Below are 7,500 nucleotides of genomic sequence, written 5' to 3'. Positions count from 1 at the left end.
TATATTATGATTTTATTTACTCCATGTACTCAGACTTTGTGGACACCCTGTATTATAAGTACAACCACAGATTATTTTTACTTGTAGGTTGTGTGTGTGTGTGTGTGTGTGTGTGTGTGTGTGTGTGTGTGTGTTTATATGTATATTTTTATGTATGTAAGTATATAATAGAATCTCCCGTCAAAGACGTCCTATAAGTATTCTCTTTTTGTGATTTGCTTATAGAGATCGAATGTATGAGTTGTACATTAGCTCATTCCCTCCATCAAATCGACGTAGTCTGGTGCATAAGTGTAGCAGACGACAGGTGTCGGAGTAATCGCAGAGCAACGTGAGATGAAGTGTTTTGTTCAAGAACACAACGCATCACTCAGTCCAGGAATCTTGTGGTCGTAATTGCAATATGTGTGTGTGTGAGAGAGAGAGAGAAAGAGAGAGAAAAAAAGAGAGAGAAAAAAAAGAGAGAGAGAGAGAGAGAGAGAGAGAGAGAGAGAGAGAGAGAGAGAGAGAGAGAAAGAGACCAGTACTTTATTATATCGATCCTGGAGGAATGACAGGCAAAATTAACCTCGGACGGGATTTGAGTTCAGAACGCAAAACGTCGGAAGAAATACCGGAAAGAATTTTTCCCCGATACTCTAACGATTCCGCTACTTACCAATGATAATGATAACGTTTCCTTTATGAGCCACAAGAACTCGAAAAGATACAAAAGTTACAAAAATTACATTTCGCCCCTCCAGCACTGAGTGATGAAAGTTCTTCCGAAACCAATACTTTAGCTTTTCGTAATCAAGAGAACCCACTTCAAAAGTTTTACAACCTTCCCTTGTGTATTTCTTCCACTCAGATCTTTCTAAAGCTAGCTCCTCCAAGTTCTACACATCGATTCGCAGTTCTTTTAGCTTGCCTTTCATGTAATCTTTGTACATGTTTCTTTGTCTGTGCAACGGATGTTTTCCTATACGCAGCTCTCTATAGAACACCTCGGAATCCTTTTATCTTCCATATGAACACCATAACCAACCTAACGTATCTGAGTTGATATGGCGAGCGACTTGAAGCCTATGCATCCTGTCATTGCAAGAACTTTTGTGCAGGTGTTTTATTTTGCCACTTGATGTTGAGTAAGTGCCTCAACCATTTTTGTGAAAACGCTCAAGCAGCTGACGAAGTTCCAGTTGACAATAGAGTCATGCAAGGTAACATTTCTGATCCAACACTCCTTTCAATATTCTTTACTGTTCTAAAGCGACCCGCTGGCAGAATCCTTAGCAAACCGGACGGCATTTCGTCCGTCTTTACGTTCTGAATTCAAATTCCGCCAAGGTCGACTTCGCCTTGCATCCTTTCGAAGTCGATAAAATAAGTACCAGTTGAACACTGGGGAGAGGGGTCGATGTAATCGACTAGCTCCCTCCTCTGAATTTGCTGGCCTTGTGCAAAAATATGAAACCAATATTGTATGTTGTTCTACTTACGCATCCGTTCCAAATACATACATACATACATACATACATGCATACATGCATACATACATACATACATTCATGCATACACACGCTCACACACACACATACACACACATACACACACACACACACGCATAAGCGGCTGACATTTTACAGAAAACCACTAATATGTATATTCAGAAGCACTATGGCAGGTCAGATTGACATACCAAATCGGTTTGCAATAGCATGGACAAACCTTGTAGCCAAGAATGAAACCACTAAGTTGCCTGAAAATTACTGGTCATTGCTTGCCTAAACATTACGTACAAACTGTACAGAAACTGCTTCAAACAATTCCTCCTTCCTCAGAGGGAGATTTTAAATAATTAACAGCAGAAGAGAATGAATATGTACATACATACATACATACATACATACATACATACAGACAGACAGACAGATATACATGCATACATACATACATACATAACTTAGAAAATCCCTCTGTTATGGAATACATTCATAAACACCAACTCAAAGAATACTGGTGGAATATTCTCATCAAAACTTGTGTCAAATGTAAGCTTAATAGACCGGATATTGTTGTTTGGAACAGAAGGGGCAAAGGTATGTACTATCATAGAGGTCAGCTGCCCCGCAGATATAAATGTCTCTTTGAAAATCAAAGTAAGAGAGGATATCTATGGACAACTGCTTCGAAACCTCCAGCTTCTATATCCAGTCTATGAATTCATATACATACCAATAATAATTGCAGCACTAAGTTTTGTTAGTAACTGCTTAAAGGAGATTCTGGATAAACTGGGATTTTCAGAAAGAGAAATTGACCGGTTGATTCATACATTACAAGTGCAATCCGTGAGTGGAACAGTAAAAATATGCAGGACTTTTCTCAAGTTCCAAATATGAATTTGTATGTGTTAACTACATCCCAAAGATGGAACCTTGTATCTTTGCTGGAGATCGGCTCCCACCTCAGTGAGAGATTTATAATAAACATACATACATACATACATACAAGTAGAGAATGTTGTGCAATGCTAATAAAGTAAGCGTCGTATAGCTAGTTATTCAAAACTTAAACTCAAACTCCTTCAAGAGTAGTTACAACTGAGGTTGAAAGTCGGCTATAAGAACAATCTTCGTCGAGCAAGTATGGAAGCAGAAAAGATAAACAGTAGGCGAAAAGAATGTATTTACAAGGAAAGTTTCTTACACAAGTTTTATCTTGATTACTGATTCGAATAATCGATAACTAGTGCCTTAACCATGCATATTATGTAATGAGATGCGACAATATTGTAGGGATGTGGACTGGAACGGATTTTGAGAGACTGGTAGAGTGAAGTCACCTTCACCAGAAGACACTGGCGAATAGCTTAGTAGACAACAGTGTTTCTAAATATGCATATACGTAAGTATAAATGTACGTGTGTCCAATAGGCAAAGAAAGACAAGAGCAGAGGAAAATTTCTGATGAAAAGCATAAAGGGAGAGAGGAGATGAAAGTTGAAGGGGTGCTGAGAGAGAATTAATAATTAAAGACGTTAGTTAATGACAAGAAATAAAATAAAATTGGCCACAGAATTAAGAGTTAGAAAAAATTGTTATAGAGGCTAGATTGAAGGAAGAGTAGTGTCTGATTAAAAAGTGAGAGAGAGAGATATGGTTAAGCCAGACGATTTCAGCATAACATAAATCACGGTAGACAAGGGCAGGTAAGAAGATAAACTGATAAAAAGATAAAAGACGTTAAAAAGATGCGGTAATGCGCATTGTAAAGTGTGTCTGCCGCATCGAATATAAAAATAAGTCATACGGGTGGAGACAGGAGACGTGACGTCATACTGCTAAGAGACGGAAGAAAGCGGTAAACACAGGGGTAGACGCTAAAGATGAGAAATCTCTAAATGTACCTAAATAGCGGTAATTGGAATACGAGTGTTAAGGAGGAAGTATAATAGAAAAGGGATAGAGTGGTATAGGAAGGCTTCATTAGTTCAGTCAGAACATAATGATTTATGGTAATAACAGAAAGTTTTGCAATAGGCGTAGGAGTGGCTGTGTGGTAAGTAGCTTCCTTACCAACCGTGGAAGCACTGGTTTAGAGGATCATATTTATGGTTATAGTTTGCGTTTAAGACTAGATCAGCACAGTAAATCCCCAGGAAACGTTTCAGGGGGCAGTTGGATACTCTCAACCCATGGAATATGAGCACAAACAACCTGGTGCGAGGTTACAAGTTTATACTGACACGATATATCAGGTTGACAGAGATAAGATTCTAATTCTGTAGTAACCTGGAATCTACAAAGAGTATTTACGTGATTCCGCAAAGTAATATTCCATAGTGAGACGCCATGCTTATGCCTTCCCCAAGAATTAGTTAAGTATTTATAAAACGGAGGAGAATCGGTACAGTGTTTAACAAAATAATTTTCAATATTTCTCTCGACACTGAGTTCAAATCTTGCCATAGTTACCTTCAGCTTTCAACACTTTCGAGGGTCTATACAATAAAGTGCTATTTCCATAGCAACGAGTTGGTGGAATTTGGTAGAGTATCGAACTAGATATTTAGCAATATTTGTTCCGGTTAAGGCAGTGAACTGGTAGAATCATTTAGTGATATTTCGTCCGTCATTATGGTCTGAGTTCGTGGAGGCGCAATGGCCCAGTGGTTAGGGCAGCGGACTCGCGGTCATAGGATCGCGGTTTCGATTCCCAGACCGGGTGTTGTGAGTGTTTATTGAGCGAAAACACCTAAAGCTCCACGAGGCTCCGGCAGGGGATGGTGGCGAACCCTGCTATACTCTTTCACCACAACTTTCTCTCACTTTTACTTCCTGTTTCTGTTGTGCCTGTAATTCAAAGGGTCAGCCTTGTCACACACTGTGTCACGCTGAATATTCCCGAGAACTACGTTAAGGGTACACGTGTCTGTGGAGTACTCAGCCACTTGCACGTTAATTTCACGAGCAGACTGTTCCGTTGATCGGATCAACTGGAACCCTCGATGTCGTAAGCGACGGAGTGCCAGCAACAACAAATGTTCTGAGTTCAAATTCCGCCGGGGTCGACTTTACTTTTCATTCTTTCGGGGTCAATAAAATAAGTACCAGTTGAGTACTGGGATCGATGTAATTGACTTATCCCCATCCCGAACTTGCTGATCTTGTGCCAGAATTTGAAACCAATATTTTTTTTTTTAGTTTTCGGGCGGTTGACTTCTTAGTCAACCCCTCGTTTTGACATTGTTATCTGGCCCCTTGCGTGCTTTTAACTGGGTTCATTTTGTTAGACGTATTCGAGTCATGTCTCCGGTTTACGGAAAATATATTTCCTTCATCCCACCAGACTTTGGGACCCTGAAAAGTTAAAAGCGGAGTGCTGCTCTTCCATCCCTCCCTCCCTCCCAAAAGATACAAAATATTAAAGAATTACTCATTTGTTTACTTTGGCAAAGAGTAAAAACACATCATCATGGCGAAGAAAAAGAAATAGCTACCATTAAGAATCGAACCTGTGTCGTAAACTTATGTTGACAGCGTTTCTCTCTCTTTCTTTCTTTCTCTCTTTCTCTCTCTCTCTCTCTCTCTCTCTCTTCTCACACATACTTACATACACACAGGCACTCGCACAGACACATACACATATGTACGTACGTACGCTTATTCATCCCCACAGATGTACATGTATGTACATATGCCGGTATTCATGTATATGTGTATGTTTAGGCATGCAGTCAGAAAGACATACAAAAAGAACAAGAAAGAAAAAGAAAGAAAGAAAGAAAGAAAGAAAGAAAGAAAGAAAGAAAGAAAGAAAGAAGAAAGGTGTGAGCAAGATAAAAATGTGCTCCATAATGCTTACGACATGAAATCAGCTGTTGACAAGTATACGAAATGCTGTCGCCATAAGTTGGTCTAAAGTGGCTTTGACAAGACAATTCCGTTTTTCAAGGAGCGACGTCAAACAGAGTGAATTTCGGTAGCGTAAGCAATGGCACTGAAGTGGGAGCGGGGTGTAGTTCGGGTGTTTACGAAAATGTAATCAGAAACACAGAAATAGATTGGTAAAATGGGGGGAAAAATTTAAAGAGGGCTTAATTTAAATTGTAAAACAATTATTTTCTTCTATGCCAACCAACTTTTCCTCTCTCACTTCTCTCACTCTCTCTCTCTCTTTCTCTCCTTCTCTCTCTCTTTCTCTCCCCCTCTTTCTCTCTTTTTCCCCGTCTCTCGTACATACGTGCAGATGTGTGTGGGGGGGAGATGCGTGTCTCTGGGTGGGTTGCGTGTGTGAGTATGTACGCGTATACATACACCTGTATATGCATGCATACATACATACATATATATATATATATATATATTTGACTGTATGTATTACTTATATAATGTGTGTGCAAGCCTATTTATATGTATGTGTGCGCGTGTGTATGTGTATATATATACATATATGTGTGTGTATGTGTACATATATACATATATATGTGTATGTGTGTGTGTGTGTGTGTGTGTGTGTGTATGTGTGTGTGTGTGTGTGTGTGTATTAATATTTTATAAGATTTAAGCTGATAAAATGTTATTTACAGAATTGTGAAGCTCGGCACCGTTTATCAATATATATATATATATATATATATATATATATATATATATATATATATACAGAGCGAGAGAGAGAGAGAATATCTACAGATTTTATAAAGTAGTCGGATAGTGGGTTGCTAAATTTGTTTGTGCTTTTTTGCGTCTCTTCATTAATTTAGCAGTACATATTTTATGTACAATACAGCATGCTTCAGAAAGGCTGCAAGACATTTGAATTTCAGAAAGCCTAGCATTGTAAGAAACGACAGTATAATCACATTCATTGCGTAGGAAGAGAAAAAGCGAGTCTCCAAACGGACCGTTTCACGGTTTGCTGGCCGCTTCTCAGAGAACACGTACCTGCCCAATCAATACAATCGATAGCGCTTAATATTATATTTTACCATTTGGTCGTAAAGCTGAGCACTGGGTCGATATAATCCGACTTACCCACTTCCTCGAATTTGAAACCAATACTTTTTACATGTTCTTACTTGTTTCAGTCATTAGACTGCGGCCATGCTGGGGCACAGCCTTCATGAATTTTACTCGAATGAATCGACCCCAGAACGTACGTACATATGTATGTATGTATGTATGTGGGAGACATAAGTCGCTGACCGCCCATCCAGAGAAGAAGAAGAAGAAGAAGAAGAAGATAAAAGACGGCAACGCAAGGCCCGGCAACTCCAGCCAAGACCATCACCCTCCCTGCCATGCGATCAATGCACGAGGCTGTTCCATTGCCGACTTGACCTTCTGAGCCATGTTAGGTTTAAGCATCGGCACAAGATGAACCAAAATCGGACACGAGTGGTGCTGACGAGGGATGGCATTGTGAGTGGATTTGGTAGACGGAAACTGAAAGAAGCCCGTCGTATATATATATATATATATATATATATATATATATATATATGCATGTTTGCGTGTCTGTGTTTGTCCCCCTATCATCGCTTGACAACCGATGTTGGTGTGTTTACGTCCTCGTAATCTAGCGGTCGGCAAAAAAGACCAATAGAATAAGCATTAGGCTTACAAAGAATAAGTCCTAGGGTCGATTTGTTCGACTAAATCCTTCAAAGTGATGCACCAGCATGGCCACAGTATAATGAATGAAACAAATAAAAGATAGATTATATTACACATTCTTTGCTCAACAGTGGTTGCCATTATCGTTGCCGTCGTTACTGATGCTGTTGTTGATGATGATGATGATGATGATGATGGTGGTGGTGATGGTGATGATGATGATGATGATGACAATGATGGTGATGATGATGGTGATGATGATGACGGTGATGATACTGATGATGATGATGATGGTGATGATGATGACGATGATGATGATGATGATGATGGTGATGATGATGACGATGATGATGATGATGATGATGATGATGACGATGATGATGATGATGATAACGAT

The 7,500-nt window shown here is 39.4% G+C and overlaps 1 protein-coding gene across 4 annotated transcripts in view; it reads right to left on the bottom strand.

Moving 5' to 3' along the window:
• Positions 1 to 7,500, bottom strand: part of LOC128250632 (uncharacterized) — a 67,793-nt gene that overhangs the window by 35,501 nt on the left and 24,792 nt on the right. The gene's annotated exons all lie outside the window — the stretch shown is intronic.

This window comes from Octopus bimaculoides, chromosome 23, assembly GCF_046866305.1.
Source record: "Octopus bimaculoides isolate indiv1 chromosome 23, ASM4686630v1, whole genome shotgun sequence".
Classification (NCBI taxonomy): Eukaryota; Metazoa; Mollusca; class Cephalopoda; order Octopoda; family Octopodidae; genus Octopus; species Octopus bimaculoides.
Note: the sequence above shows the minus strand (reverse complement) of the source record. Positions and strands in the feature narration are given on the sequence as shown.